We start from the raw sequence: 17,352 nt of genomic DNA, 5'->3' as shown, positions 1-17,352 counted from the left end.
GAGCAAGGAGGAGAGAGAAAATGCTCATTAATGCCAACCTTGATTGGGGCTTGAAGGACATGGGAGAATCAGGATTAAAGGGATCACAGTGCAAACACACGCATACCTTAAAATACGCAAACACACACATTTACGCAGAAATAGGCTAATACTCATTAATTCACCCACACAAAAAACACAGCTGGATCCAGTGACTCATTTTGTCAGTAAAGATGAGTGTGCTACAGATGTTTTAAGAATGATAATGTTAATTTTTAAGGATAAGTAAGCTAAACAGATCAGTTTCAACCCTTAACAATACCTTTTTTATTATTGTGTTTCTCATTCTTCTGTATAACAGCTGTGTTGTCCTAATTCACGAAAGCCATTTCTTATTACTGGCCACCAACATAAACAAAAGGAATCCATGGTGTTCATGCATTTCTTTTAATAACAGCTGTCCTGTTCTATTGGAAAGGTGTCCTTAAATGACATCAGTTTTAGTCAGTTACTGTATAGAATATTACATTTATTTGAAACTGACCTGTGGCTCCTTTCCTGTAAGACATTCCCCACTCTATGTCCCTGGTTTCCGACTCTAGCCACTAACCTATCTCTACAATAAATCCCAAAAATGCCCGAAAAGAAATCGAAAGGAATCAACTTTTCTTTACTTGACCTTCAAGTTGGGGAAAACACTGAATAGGACAGCTGGAGAGAGACATTACATGTTGGAAGAAGAGAGTCGGGGACGACATGCAGCAAAGGGCCAAGGTCGGATTTGAACCCACAATTGCTGCAACAAGGAGTACAGCCTCTTTACGTGAGGCACACACTCAAACCACTGAGCCGAACTGGCACCCAAAAAACCTCTGAATCCAATCCAAAGGAAAATACATGATTTGCAAAACGAGCTATTTCAATTGGTTATTCTAATTACTATGTTCATGTCATGAGATGTTACAGTGGTGTAAAATACACATTAGACAGTCCATGAAGAGCTGCAAAACGTAATGGCTTTGAAAAAGAACTGCTCTCATCGGATGGCTGTAATTTTCCCTCACTATGTTGTACAGTTAAGGTGTTGACATTTTATTTAGCGATTATGAGTATTCATTACTATGTAATTTCCGCATCACTCTTCACAGACTCTCAGTTTAACTATGGCCTGGACAGGCAACTTTTAAAGCAGTTTGCTGGCTTGAAGTTACATATTCAGTAAATGTAACCAAGCACCTTGGGGATGAGCAAAGTGTGTTGGGTATTTGTCTTTAGGTCCATTCACTTAATGGATGTAACATGGGTTTATCTAGATTATGACATTATTTGTGAAAATGTATTCTTTCCATGTGACTAATGGAATTTATCCCTGAAATGTATTATTTTAAACGTGCTTTTGACCACATTTTGATTTGACCACAATAAACAGATTAGCGTGATAGGGGATGGAGGCTTGCTAAGAAACATTGGCAACCAAGTAAAGAAAAAGTATCATGCATTCAGATTGTGGATTCCGAACGTTCCTGCAAATGCTTAAACCTTAAGCACATAGGTGGAGTTTTATTTTTGACATATAGCATTGAATCCCTTGATTCGCATTCGGAACAAAGTATGATGTGCACTTTTCTTTATTTAGGTCGTATATCCAGCCCCCTTTGCATGTTCATGGGACGGGTAAATACACAAGTAACAACAATAGAGAGAGGAAACAGGCAGGACCAATCAGGCTTTGAACAAAAAGGCCAAAACTAGTTTACTGTTAGTTGACGTATTCCAATGGATTTATCGACTCTTCATATCCCTGAAGGCTGACCCCCAAATGGCCTTCCAGTAAACCTGATCTGGGCAAGATCAGTAGCTGTCATGGATTAATGTTTTATGGGTGTCAAAGGACTCATCGACAACTTCTAGAAGTACAATAACAGGGTCTGCTTGAATATCAATGTCGTATATGATTCAGAATTTGACTCTTCCTGTCGCCATCTAACAGGAGTCAGTGCGATAAAGCTCTCCTCTGGGTAAGAACAAATGCTACATATTCATGTTATCAAATCACTACCCTGGGCTAGACCTTTGTCTAGTCCACTTGTGTGGTCCTCTCTCTGTCCAGCTCTTTCATTACTCTGTGTAATTGCTCAGTTAAAATCTGCTGCAATCTCGTAGGTCATACAATCCCAGATTTTTTCCCCCCTCACTATTTCACTGCAGAGAAAAAAGAGCAGAAAGACGGAGCGACGTCTAAGTAGAGTGCTGCCGCATGACTCACATTTACTGGTGCTGCACAGCTATAGAAAGAGAGAGGGAGAGAGAGAGGGGCCTGTGACCCTTGTGACACAAAACGAGATATCAGCTCATTAATTACACTGAGAAATGACTGTAATGAGAGCGAACGAGTGAGAGAGACACCGAAATGGAAAGGAAACGAGGGAGAGTTATCAGAGAGGGAGAGGAAGAAAGAGAGATCAGACAGCGAGCTAATTAAAATGAGTGCTGAGCTGTGAAAGGGAACGAGGGAGAGGACGAATTTCATTTAGCAAGAAGAGACGAAATAGGACAGATGATGGCATTGTTGTTCATTCACGCTTGTACGCAACACTCAAACTATACAGGAGGACTATAAGGACTTGTCACCTGTTGTACACATTAAAAAAATAGGCAGAATTGAGCTCAATTTCACACTTACTCCTCTCCATGAATGCACGCATGTAAGATCCTCCGAGTAGCTGGAGGTGACATGTACGACCACTAGGATCAAACGGAATGGTGAAATAACCAAAGGGATTATGGGTAAGGAAGACAAATTAAGCTCTGTTTGTAGTGGTGTGTAAAATAGGATTCTGTTTTTCGCATGCTGCCATATTTTTTCACTTCTTTGAAAGCCTTTCACCCTGACACCCAATAGTGCCCTGAAGGTCTTCCATAAAGCCCATTTCAACCAATGGCTTGCTCAGTGATCGACAACCGGTTTTCCGGACTGCTCAAATGGATTCTCCACATGCTATATATTGAAACTGCTCTGCATTCAACTTACATCTCACGGGGATAACCAGCAGAACGACTTGGCAGGGAAAAGCGATGGCTTGGAAGCAATCACAAATTCAAACTCTCTTGAAGCTGCCAAGAAGAAGTGATTGAGGATTTCTGTCGACTTTTGTTGTTCCTGATGGGCTTTTTCTTTTTTTTTACACTTTCTGCACAGCCGATGAGGCCATACATATAGAAAAAAATAGGGGAAAAACAGAGAGTTCATTTGGATTTTTGTGCTTCAAAATGTTTAGATCAAGTTATGGAACTTATGGAATCTGCTGTTTTTCTGTCTTTATCAAAGTGCACATTTTTCTAGTGATTTAATCTGAAAGAATGTGATGTATAGACAACCAGGACTCAGTGTTGCCAGATGCATAATAACCATTGTATTTTTACCATAATTTTGCCCTCTGAATGATACAATAGTTGCAGAAAAGATCAAATGTATGATAACAATTTCAATGTAACATTGTCTGTGAATTGAGAGCAACCAATCATATCAGCATGACTGAGACAGCCATCACATACGCTGCCAAGCTCAAACTGCCTATCAGATCATTACCTGCTGCCCTACTCATGCCTGTGGTTCCTAATCCCGAGACAAATGGAAGACAATGATTGGAATGTACACCTGCATCCCATTTTCAGAGGCGCTGCTCGTCAGCAGGCAAGGCAGAAAACTGCTTGGGGCCCCAGGCCTGTAGATTCCACTTGTTCATTATGACTGTGTTTGGTGTGAACAGACATATTTTTCCTTAAAGGTATCAGAGAGAGAACATGTACACCTTTATAAGGTACACTTCCTGCAGTTGTACATCTTCCACTGACATTCTAGAGCTCGTAGCTTCCATCCTTACTTCATGATGTGGATGTGGCATTAGACATAGAAAGCTACTCTGTCCCACTAAAGTGTCCTCCAGCTGTTTGCCGGGCCCTTTGTCAGGTAGACTACTATGGTCCTTGTGTTGTTAAAAAAGATTAGTCATGTCAGAGTTAGGAAAACACTTCATGTGTTGAAGTGTACTCCAACAGTCTGAGCACGCTGGGCCCTTGTTGAGAGGGGCAACACAAACATACTACTATTCAGACATCACCTTCATTTCCACAGTGATGACCTCAAAAGATTTCAGTAGCACAGACAATTAGATGATTATAAAGAGACTAGGTTCCATAACAATCTGTCTTTGAGATATTTTTTTCTTCGATTACTGCACAGATATTAAGCCGGTGCAAAAACCCCCCCACAAAACTCATGCAGATTTCTCTTTCATTTGACAGATTTCTGCTGGCTGCAGCAGAATCGAGTAATAGGAGATTATTCTAATGCATATCCCAGTCATTCCATTTGACATGGAGCATTTGCTCAATTGTATTTCAATCATTCATTATGGAATATATTATACAAAGATTAAGATAATGTACAGACTTTGATGTTGTAATACGAAGAATTGATAATAATGTACTTTAAAAAATAATGCAGTGTTGTAAAGGCAGTATTTAATATGCATGAGGTCCACCTTTGAAATATCTAACAATTCTCATCAACAGATAGTTATAGTTGAATCTTGTTTTTATTAGTTCATTTGTACCAGCAAGTGATGTATTACAAATATGCACCAATGTCCACTCCCTTAAAGCCCTGATAACCCTGCTTAGTTCTCCCCCTTCCACTCTTTGGCTTCTGTTTTTCAGTGTGCCAAATAGTGTAAACTTTATGCTTAAGCTAATGGCTTTACCCACTTGATCAAAAAGGGTCAGCAGCAGCCTAAACACATCACAATTACTCTTTAATCAATTTGTGGAGTTTAAGACGGCTGCTGCTGCTCCTGTAGGAAACAAGACCAAACCCCACACAACACACACAAAGGAAAGCTCTGGGAACCTTCAATGTGTCTTTCAAAACACTTTTGCAACCAACCACAAGTGTATTGATGCAGACATGCAAACATTATTGTTTAATATAAGCTTTTTATCTGAAGTATAAGCTTCAATAGATGCAATAAAGAGCATGACAATGTTTGCATGACAGCTAATAGTATATTCGAAGTTTCTACAGAATGCATAGTATCTCAGAGTTCATATTTATGTGATGGAAAGGACTTTTTAGTGCTAGTTATGACCAACATTTTGTCCATAGCCTATGTATAGGTTGCATGCTAACACAGCATTGCATGCTAACTCAGCAGAAACACCACATCTTTGGTCGAATGTTTTTTCTCTTTTACGTTGGTGTTTCTGTTTTTAAAGAGGCTGAACTATAACGAAACTCACTCTTGAATGTAAACATATAGGGTCACTTTTACTGCAGTCCGTCCACACTGGCTCAACATCTATTCCAACGCTCTACAGACCCCCTGTGCCTTGTCACAGTTGCTAACCTATATTTGACAATTGCTCTTCAGGGGAGAGATTTGGCAAACAGTCGATTCCAATGCATCCACTTTGTTTGTATTGACTTGAGTTGAGTCATTTCAAACATCACTATCTCATTTCCATGACTGCATTGGCCTTAATGGATGAAATCAAACCAATGAATGACTGTTACAGCCAGATGGATGATGTATATAAGCTGATGAGCTGCCAGGAAGATGACACCATCATCGGCAAGGTCAGTCTGATAGAGGTGAAATAAGAGAAGACACACACGTGACTATGAGCCTGTACATGAATACAAATGTTTGTCATGCACATATTAATGTATAAAGTTTAGATGTAGACCTTTGCAAATAATTCTAAGATGCACAGACCAATTGTGTATTGCTCATGGGTCCTGCATGCGTAAGCATATTGCCTACAAAGGACAAAGAAGCAGAGAAAGAAAAAAAACAAGGATGTGAAATAGGAGATCTTGGTGGTGGGAGCTTTACAGCCGTACGTTAAGTGCCTGATTCATGGTGCTGCTGTCTCTGTATCAGCTCTACAACGCCATTTCCGCACACCATTACTTCACAGCCCTATTTTTCAAAAACAGACTGGAGTGCATCCATCACTGGTCATCAGATAATATCGTGTTCACAAGTTGACTTCATCGCCAGCGTTACAATCACGATCCCTCAACATGCATATGTGTGCATACGTGAGTCATACTGAAGAGATTCGGACTGTTTTCTCGGCTTCTATTTATATGAGGGATCAAGAATGGTTGCTGCTATCAGACTACATAACCCATGCTTTAGAATGCAAAGCAGCCCATCCATCATTTGCCTTTTGGATACAATCTTGAGCATGAAGCCATTTCAAGTGCACTACACATGTAGGCAATTCTTCAATCCAGACAGTCATAGTCATAGAGTGCAGGGTAATGACTTCGGCAACATCCTTACAATATGTGCCACATGAGCAGCATGGCTTTAGGAATGGTAATCTCAGTACACCACTTTTTTTTTTGTTTTGACGGATATTGGACAGATTTATTCAGTTACAATTGTGTGCACATACGCCTTTGTGCAGAGAACCTTCTAACTACTTCAATTCAATGAAAGTATAGAATCCACTCAACTTCGAGGCTCATACTTCAAACATGTATCACGTCACAAACTGCTGCATTTCTATTTCCATTTTTATTTGAGAACACATGTTTGGTCTATGTTTTGTTTTGACGAATTGGATTTTTCCGTAGTGTTTTCCTAAAAGCTTTTAGGCTCCTCTCCATGCTTATTTCCCCTATTGATAAAATGAGGCATACATTTATTTAAACATTTTAATACATCATCTTTGTACAAACTCTTATCTAGTGTAGGTTTCCCTCACCTGTTAACAAATACAATTACGTGAACCAGAGTTGTCAAGTCAGAAAAAACTTTAAGTCTGAGTCTCCAACACACAAACTGTGTTCTGCATTTGAGTGCTACAACACTGATGTGAAAGGTGAACAGGGACATAAACGTCCTGCTCAAAGACAATTCTGCACACCACCATTGTCCATTCAATGTTAAAAAAAAACTGTATTCTAAAAATGTCTGTTACAGACTGTGTACATTAGCTCATAGTAACAATGAAGAAAAAAGACCAACCACAGAAACATACATCAATAAGTGAAGCGTAAGTGAAAATGATCCCATTCAGTTTTAACACTGTGGATTTGAGCAATACACTCCCACTCTACATACAGTTACAGCTCTGAACTATACACAACTGTAGCGTGTTTAATGTATAGCTGCTAAGTAATGCACACGAGTAATACTGCAGGCATGTGCAGTGCAGTGTTTGCATTTTTGTAACAGGTCTTGCTAGTGTCAAGTTTGAGACGACTGAAATCCTTTTGAAATGCACTTTGATAAAATGCTGGAATGGATTTTTGCATTTCACATTTTTCCTTGAAAAACCCACTCTGTTCACTGAGACACACACACACACACACACACACACACACACACACACACACACACACACACACACACACACAAACAAACACAAGCATTGACTGAGTGCTGTTAGCTTGAAAGAGGCTTTTAGATTAAAAACAAAGCAAAACATAGAGGAGGTGTGAGTCCATAAGGTCAATGGAAAGTGGTTTGTGGCGAAAACAAGTTTTAATTTTAAGCAAAACATGCACGGTTGTTTCTGTTTTGGCTCAATTAAGGAGTCTAGGTACTGGAGGAGCAGGAACTAAAAAGAATTCCAGATTACAGCAGAAATCAGACCATCTGAGCTGTCATGAACACACCAAGTGTTTGGTGAAAGGCATTTTCTATGAAGTCGGATCAATGCATCCTCTTCTAATTGTGTCTGAAAACACTGACAGCAAAAACACTGCAGTGGTCAAATTTGCCAGCACACAATATCGAGAAGCAAGCCGGCCTTCAAAGCCGAGCAAATATTGTTCACTTGTGGGTTTCAAAATGTCAGGAGAGCGATATTGGGTTTAACAGGCGTTTAAAGCTGCTGTAACAAAATCAAAGAAAGCGTCATTAACAATCTCGAAAACCAACACAGCGGCCCCCTTTCTTTTAAAGCACATTTAATGTCAGTGTGTTCTGCTGCTGCTTAAAGCTAGAATAATAGTTTAGCAAAAGCAGTGGGTGTGGTAACTAAGACACGAAAACAAACAGCTCCTGGTTCGAAAAAGAGTTCTGCAGATTAAAAAAAACAGTAAAACTGCCTGCAAGGGACAGTTTGAATTTCTTAAAGTTGGGTCTTGTGAAAAACCTATCCAGTCAGTCAAATAATATGAGTAACTGCAATGTACACTGCTGAGAAATGCACCGCTGCTGACCAATTGTTGGGAGCAAGTAACCTCCAATCGCAGACTACGTGTCAGTGCACAATTTTGCTCAGTTTCTGGAACGTGAGCGCAGCCATGATCAGCTGTCCACACCTGAGAGGAGAGCGAGGCGAGAGAAAAAACAACATGTTACTTTGTCTTTTTGAGGTTACTACGTAGTTGTGTATTTGGTGCCTGTTTTGAGGTTATGTTGACAAAGTGACTAACCCTAACCCTAAAATACGCTCATGAGTCCATTTTATTTTGAAATCGACCGGATGCCTTGACTTCCTGTCCCGGTTGATCTTCTCTATCCAGCTTGTTGTGTGCCTGCAGAGCTCCTGCCAAAATAAACTGCAGCGTATCTGACACGGAGGAGTGGCGGTGGTAGCACGCGCCGGAGACAAAACAGAACATTTGTGATTAGAGTGGCAGCGAACAACAGCGTAGTGCGTAGTACTGACAGACTGTGGCGCACATGGAGTATGTGTAAATTGGCCGTAATGCACAACTAGCATTTGCTGCAACAAGAAACTAGTTACTTTCCAGATAAAATAATGCTGTTAGAGGTTACTGACAATTTAAAGCATGATTTATTTGTTACTTTAGGATATATGAAACAGCCAAAAACCAGACCAGATTAAGACGGTGTAGCAAAATCGATTCAGTGGGTGAGGTTACTAACGTCAGCACAGCAGGATCCTGGGAGAAAGAACATTGAGCACTGTAAAAAAAAAAAAAAAAAACAGGCAGGTGAAAATAGCCGTGAGCTTTCTGTTTTATCTTTATTATTTTCCTCTGCTTGAGTTAAACTACAAAAATAAAGCAGTAAATTCTAGTGTATGTGCAGGAAAGAAAGAAAGAAGCATTGAGCTAAACAGCAACACGCTTCGAGAGAGCCCCGTGCTGCAGTCACTGGAGACCAAGGTTCAGCCCGTGTTAGCTTGGCTCCACTCAAACGGCCTGTTTAATTAAAAACACCATCAGCTCCTTGATCTATAAGCTGGACTCACAGACAGGTATATTGACTGCAACACGCTTCATATCAACTGTTGAGGCTGCTGCCTTCAGAGATCAGCAAAATACCTAGAAGGATTATTTAGTCAGACAAAATTGTAATTGTGCCAAAACACACAATTTATTCCCTCATACTCCTGAAGACAGTAAAAATATCGATTCAAATATCTCTGGATGCAGAAACATGAACAAAATGTCTCTTTCCACTGCAAGAAATATCAAGCTTTTTCTTCTTTCTGAGAGATGCACATTTTTCAATGGTTACATTTAAAATATAAATGCCTTACAAATGCCTTCACTATAACATCCTTAGAGAATAAAGGCTGTATTTTAGAGGTTTTATTCTAATTATATTTAAAAGCGATTATGCAAGCAATTGTCTCCTGCAGGCGCTGAATGTCTCTTTCAGTAGGGTTACACACCAAACTCATCGTCGAAGAGGGGTTGGCACTCCAGCAATGTCTTTTATAACACTCCACTGATCAAGCCAATGCTTGCTTCTGTTTGTTTTGAATGTCTACCACAAAATACAAGATCTCTAAATGCTATGAAAAGATAGCTCACAAGTACTAATTTATTTTCCCGCATCTGCCCTCTGAGAGGCATACAAGTGTTTGATGTTAATACAATGACACCGTTTCTTTCACCCTGTCATCCAATCTGCCACAACAACGCTTGGCTATGTTTCCCAGCCAGAAGCATTTCTGACAATAAGCAAAAACCTATTCATAAATCCTGTCATTACAGATAGCCTTTACTCTCCCGGACACCAACAAAGAAGAAAACAACAAGCAGATTTAGTTGTTTTATATACTCGTGAAAAACGGGGAAAGACATGTACATTTATTGATTTAAACAATCAGGTTGGAGTGCAGCTCTGTGCTCAGACTCAGACATACACCCACATATTCACACCCTCACAAAATCTCAATGTGCGTTCAAACTTACAAAGGCAGAGTGGTAAATCTGTGCCTGTGTGTTTCTGGTTTTCTTATATGAGTGAGCATTGTATTGTTAATTGTACAAATAAAAGGCGGATGTGGAACAGTCTCTCCCTGGAAAACAAAGTCGTCTCTCAACTGGAAAGTGGGGGGTTCGATCCCCAGCTCCTGCAGCCACATGTCTAATGTCTCATTTGGCCAAGACACTTAACCCAAAGTTGCTCCCTCTGCTTCGGCGGTGGCATGTGAATGTGTATGAATGGGATTAACAGGCAAGGCAGGCAACTTCTTGGGGCCCCAGGCCAGTAGGGGACCCCCCAAGGGCTCACAAACTTTAAACCACAGCATTGGCTCAAAATGTGCAAATTTTGCAATGACAGGAAACCTCCCTAATCGGGCCCCATCTGACAGAACTTAACTCTCAATGCCCTGCTAAGTGTTGCATGCATTATTGCTGTGAAATTAATAATTGACACTGGTTGGAGGGGCCCCTCAATTAAAGTTTGCCGAGGAAACGCCCCTGCCATCAGTGTGTGAATGGCTTTGAACGTGTAAGTCCGACCTGTGTTGTAAAAAGCAAGTAAGTAAGCACCCTACAAGCTCAAGTCCATTTACCATAACTTCAGGCAGATTATTACCTTTGGTATCTCTATATGTTGCTAAACACCCATGGTTCATAAGGCGCACACAGCTGTATGTAGTTTAAACTCTTTTCAGCCACACAATTCTTTTACCTGCTTTTTGTGATGTTAACAGACAGAGTAGGTCATCTACCTGCTTTTTGTAAAGTGTCTTGAAAAAACACTTGTTATAAAATTGACACAATACAAATAAAGATTGCTTGATTGATTGACGTCTTTCATTTCTTTATTCATTCAGTGAGTCTTTTTGTTTCCCCAGTGGCTGTTTGGAGGCAATGCAGTCTCTGCTGCCAGACTCTACTGTAGTATCATTGACTCTCCTCCACTACAATCCTGCACATTGTAGCTGTATGCCCCGTGGGAAACGTCTGCGAGACACTGTTCGATTACAAAACCTACGGCATACATAATTGTTGCTATGCATACACAATTCTTAATTAATTAACTATCCGTGCATGTCAACTCGGTTAAGATGGCCTGGAAATGTCTCTGTTATGCTACATTTGATTTGAATGGATGAAGAAAGAGAGCGGCAGGGAGCTGGAGAGAGGTGGGAGGATGACAAACAGTTTCCATCATCAACCTCGAGGCAAGAGGAGGCTGCATGCTTACATAAGAATACACACAGAACACGGTGCACATATGCATCTCCATACACACACACACACACACACAGCATGTTTCTGTTTGTTTGTATGCAGATAAGTTAATGGGGTTGGTCTACAGAGCAGGGCATTGTGGGAGGAGATGGCAAACACATTATGACATTAGCGAGTAATGACACATTATTGGTTCACGTGTTTGTTTGTTTGTGGTAGCTGAAAATAGTCAGCGTGTGAGAGCTGAGTGTGGGGTGTGAGTGGAAAAAAAAAGTCTTTCACATCTTCATGCCTGTCTCTCTCTCTCATCTCATCTCATTTGCTACTGTACTGCACTCGAGGCTTCTACAGTAGAGACAGTGGGACATTTGATTTGTGGGGGAGAGAGAGAGAGAGAGAGAGAGAGAGAGAGAGAGAGAGAGAGAGAGAGAGAGAGAGAGAGAGAGAGACTGGAGTTAACATGATATTCAAGAAACAGGCATCTTTCATCCTCCAAACAATTAGAGATGAAACAGCCAACATTCTCAGTGGGAAACCATGCAGAGCATGCCACATCTCAACAAAGACATTTTTTTTATTTTTTACAGGAGGAGCAGCTCCTTCCTCCAAAATGTTACCCATCCCACTGCTTGTTTCCAGCCCCATATTTCCTAATTTTTGTTAATTCAGATGCAGTTAAAGAGCTGCAGTTTCTAGCAAGAAACTCCCACATTACCCTTGTAGTTCTGTATGTGACCTTCAATATGTAAATGCTGGATATTTTTTTTGGTCTGTTTTATATTTGACGCTGCGATTCTACAAGGCTTGTCTTTCCGACATTTGTGACGTTATACTTCGTCCTTGTAGCTGTCTTTCACACACACATGGAGTGTTTAACATTCCTTGTTTCCGCAGACTTAGTTTTCTGAGATTCTTAAATATGATTTACTATTACTTTTATCACGCACCTAATTTTGGACTCAATTCTGCACGACACACAGTCGTCATCATTCTGGAGAAAAGACGTATCCTCTGCAAATTTTAAAGTTACCAGCAGTAATTTCTGCCCAACTCTTCTCTATGTCATGTTGGTTATGATATTCTTTACCCAAAACATTGTGTAAGAATTCACGATGTTGCCATAGGCCAACGAGTTGGTCCTCCATCTCTTATGTTGACCGAACTTCCTTGTTTGTCATGACAGCCATTTTGACTTTTGGATCCCACCGGCATTTCCTCACCACTACGTCACCTTGCTCTCTGATTGGCTACGCGTCACACTCAACAGGCTCATGCTTGTTTTCCCCTCGACCCACCACACACAATGAGAAATCGGGCCAAAACAATCCAACTTGTTAAACATCCCCGATTTGAGATCGGAGCGGTCTTGACGTCTTTCCAAGCAGATGAGAGCAGACTGAACACACAGCAGGATTATTTTATAAGATTATTTTACAATGATCGGGGCGTCTTTAAGATTATCGGAGAGTCGGGGCCAAAAACGGCCTGCCTACCTGTCTTATTTTGTAGTTTCCTCTGTGTTTTCAAGTTTAGTATAGTGGATCGGATATTGTAACTTGGTATCTGATGGGTTAATAATATAACTGTCCCTAAAGCTGAATCTATCAACAGACTGGAAAATACTAATGCAGCATAATCACGGCCGTGGTTCTATTCTGACAGACACACTGAGACTCTGTGCAGGCTGAGAAATAGACAACTTTATTAGTCGTTGCAGAGCCCTTATATACTGTTCAACAGATGTCACAAATTCCTTCCCACTTTAGATACTTCTGTACATGGTATGAAGAAACACATGACCTTTACTCTTCACATGTCAGACCTATATTTGAGGAACGGTTCGTCCTCTCTTCCCATATGGTCATAGCTTCTCTAAATAGATCATAGTCTGCTAACAGCAAAATCACCTCTACAAAGTGTATCCAAACTGAACGTATTCACAGAAATTCGTACTATCAGTATCCCAGTGTTTCTTTATGTTCTTGAGTGATTTTGTTACATTCTTGAGTTCTTTTAGTCTGTAGTGTTTCATGATTTAGCATGTAGTCTCCTCAGTGTTTCTTGTATGTTAATCCTGCCTCTGTGTGTTTCTCTCCTGTCTTGATTGCCCTGATTGTCCTCACCTGTGTCTTTTGTCCTCACCCTTGTCTTGTTAATCTCATGTTTGATTACCCCTGTGTCTATTTCGTCTCAGTGTACCTTCCTTTGTGTTGTTTGTTCAATGCTGTATGTCTGTGTCATATGTAGGTGTAGTTGCATTATGTCAAACGTATGTTTTCTTTGTGCTCCTGTTTTTTTTTTTTCCTTGTGGTTCCCTGTTTTGGAATTGTGATTTTTTTTTTCAATAACATTTTTTTTGTTGTGCACCTGGGTCCTCCTGTCAGTTTTTCTTATGAGTTCCAGTGTCCTTACAGACTACCACCCATAATATAACAAGGAGAAAAGTCTAGACTGTGTCTTGACTTTTCTCATAAGATAACATGGGATTTGGTACTGTAGGAATTAATTGACTTGACTTTTTAGAAAAAAGAGCTGAGACGATTGAATTTCGTTGTGAAATTTACCTCACATTTTCAGTCCTTCCTCTAACGTTTGAAGACGTAGATTTCACGAAGGTATTCCTCATTCTAATGAGCACTTTTGTACCACTGGCCCCTTCAAATGGTCAGTTATGTCCTGTTCCCCTGAGCATTGGACTAAAAACAATCCTATCACTCCAAAGATCAGAAAACATAAACTTTACAATTAACACTCATTATAACACAATCATGGTGATGACATTGTGTATTCACATATTCCCTTGATTTCTCATCCAGAAAAAAAAAGGTTGCCAGTGAGGGGGCTTCCTCCTTATTTACAAATGCTACAATAATTACCACCATTAGTTCACAATTAATAGTAATGTTGTTCTAATTATTGTACAGTAATGTTTCTTTAGTCATCCAGAACACAATAATGACAGCTCTATCAACAGTCAAAAGCTCAGCATTGGCACTTATAAATGGTTAATTGACTTCAACATATATAGCACTTTTCTAGTCTTCTGACTACTCACATCACTTTTACACAGCATGCAACACCTACACATTCACACACTGATGGCAGTGGTTGTTATGCACTGAAATTTGTATGCCGGAGATGTGAAGTGAGGCGAATGTATCATCACCTTCATGATATGTTGCAAAAAAACAAAAAAAACAAAACACGTTTCCGTCTCTTCTTTCTTCCATAATTGCATGTGAGCGGATATTAAAAAGGCGCTGAACTTTAACACTTCCTTTCACTTTCTGTTTTTATTGGCGACAAGGGAACCTTATCTTTATTCCACTCAAACCTTCCCAGTATATTTTTTAATAATCTAACTCCTTGCTCATTCAATACTGTTTGTTTGCACCACAAACAAAATTCAATTTGAAGCTCAGGAGAGTCTTTGTTACCACTGTTAGACAGCAGGAAAAGGGGGAAAAGGGGGGGCTAATCCGTGGATGCACTGATGGGTGAGGAGGGAGACCTTATATAGAGCTGTTTGATCGTAGAAAGTTGAGCTTCATCCACGCCGTTATCTCTTCCATGAAGGTGTCAATGTGGATGCTGGCAGGGGGGGAAGAAGAAGTGGAGATGGTTCTTAGGTACAGCTGTATGTCATCAGCATAGCAATGATAACCCATGCCTGCTGATGACGCTGCCCAGGGGGAGCACTATCATATGTTATTATGACCATTACTACAGCTACAGCGACAGTACATCCACATTTACACAGTCACGCTTCATTCCATCAAGCAAAGTGAATCATAGGAAAGAGAGAGAGCTAGGAGCTAACTCGTGGCTTGGTTATACATTGAGCTTCATTGTAATACTGAATGATTCAGCCTTGTGAACATAATCTGTTCACGATCCTCTTCGACTTGGTAATTTATGCATTTTTCACTAACATCTTCAACAAGCACTGCTTACAAACAGTTAAATGCATCTAGCATTAAAGTGCATTCCACATTCTCACGAGCAACCACGACAGACAACATTAAAATTCGGCTGGCGAAATCTGTCTTAATGCGTCTTTGGGAAACGCTTTAGAATGTAGTGTTCACAGAAAGTCTTTTCAAAAACACTCTTAACCCTCGAAGATGGATTGTTATCTGGAAGCAGGGACCAAATCTCTGATTCGAATGAACGAGAGAGAAAAAAAAGAAAAAAAAGTGCTTCTGTGTGTAGGACAGCCAACAAAATGTCTGAAATATAAATGAAAGTACACAGCCAAAATACAAAGAACAGACCCAGATTCTTGTGCTTAACTCCTCCACAGAGCCTTCTCTTAAAGCATCCTCTGTCCTTGTATCACAGTTTCTAAATAAAGACTTTCCCTCTGTGAGTGGAGGATGCACTTAAGACGTGGTCAACTTTGAAACAGACCATAAAAATACTGGTCCCGAGCCAACCCACTTTGATGTTTACTTCCCAAAAAAAATGGTCTTCATCTTGTAATTTTCAACCAAGGCACTCAATAAGAAATGAGACACAAAGAGAGGGAAAGAGGAGCGGGAGAGATGGAGGGTGAGAGACAGGTAGAACTGTAGCAAGCTAAAGTATTCGGGGGAAATTGTGTGTGTGTGTGTGTGTGTGTGTGTGTGTGTGTGTGTGTGTGTGTGTGTGTGTGTGTGTGTGTGTGTGTGTGTGTATTGGCTTAAATAATTTACTCATATCCAAACACGAGGACCACTTTCATTATTTACCAGCACTGCATTTAATAGACAGTCACACTCACAAATGCCAAGCTGAATGCAACTTTGTCAAAAGTCATTCCAAATAGGATAACCATACATTTTTCAGAACAGCAGATGTACATGACAGCAGGGGGAAAAGGCAACAACAACAAAAAAGACAGAAAGCAGAAAAGGTGAATCACAGCAGGAGACACATTGAGTACAAGGAAGCAGGTAGGAGGGGTGATATTAAACTTGCATAAACCTTTTTTTCTCAATGCTTTCCCTTCTCGGTGGTGTCCCATCGTGTCAGGGCAATATAAGTAGTACATCGGAGTGAACGGAGGGGAGTTGTCCTTAGGTCAAGTGCTGTTTTAAAGTACTTTCTTTCCCCCAGAAGACCCACAATACATTACATGGATTACTACTTCAGAATGTTCATTTAAAAAACCATTTGGACACTCAAGGAAAAAAAAAACACTCTTCCCTGTCTGAAGCTAGAGCCAAGGTGCCCTTGAGCAAGACTCGGTGGCTAAAAGTAGCAGTCCCTGGATGAAAAGGCGGTTTTGTATTATTATGAACTTGAATCAAGGTAAGACATGGAAAGGAGCATGAATAAATGCATTTATAGTTTTGAAAAGGATCAAAATCATCAACATGGAGGGCAATGGGAGCAAGACCAAAATGGTCAATTAGAAGATACAAGAAAACAATTCTATAGTACGTAACAAAGTGTGGCGTGTGAGAAACCTCAGTCATGTGTCTTTCCAGTGACAGGCTTGGCAAAGAACGCTAACGTGAACCAGTCTAAATGTGCAGAGTAGCTAATAGAGAAAAGACAATGTAGAGATTCACTGCTTGAGGTGACCCCTTCCTTTGAGGGCCAGGTTTGTGATGCAGTATGATAGACACTCACTTATTGCTGGATTCAGTTATTGGTATTGACCAAGACAATACCAAGACCATAAATATCACAGAAAATCATAATCACTTTAAGAGCTGGAAGGTTGCACCCGTAACGGGGGAATCAAAATCTGCATGAATAGAAGTTGTCTGTTCTTTTAATCACCGTAATAATAATAATAATTATAATTATAATAATAATAATAATTTACACTTTATTAATCCCACGAGGGGAAATTCAGTTTTTACACTCTGTCTAACACACACATAGGCCGAGATACACACTCATGCACAAACAGGGTTCTAGTGACATGCATTAATGGAGAGGTCTCAGAGTGAGGG

At 40.2% G+C, this 17,352-nt stretch overlaps 1 protein-coding gene across 2 annotated transcripts in view; it reads right to left on the bottom strand.

Annotated features, from left to right (window-relative positions):
* The window catches only part of lrfn5a (leucine rich repeat and fibronectin type III domain containing 5a), a gene marked incomplete at its 3' end in the record, with an annotated part of 119,466 nt that overhangs the window by 29,227 nt on the left and 72,887 nt on the right, over positions 1-17,352 (bottom strand). The window lies entirely within an intron of this gene.

Source organism: Symphodus melops (assembly GCF_947650265.1).
Source record: "Symphodus melops genome assembly, chromosome: 19".
In the NCBI taxonomy this organism is placed as follows: Eukaryota; Metazoa; Chordata; class Actinopteri; order Labriformes; family Labridae; genus Symphodus; species Symphodus melops.
The sequence above is the reverse complement of the archived record's forward strand: the minus strand, read 5'-3'. Positions and strand labels throughout refer to the sequence as shown.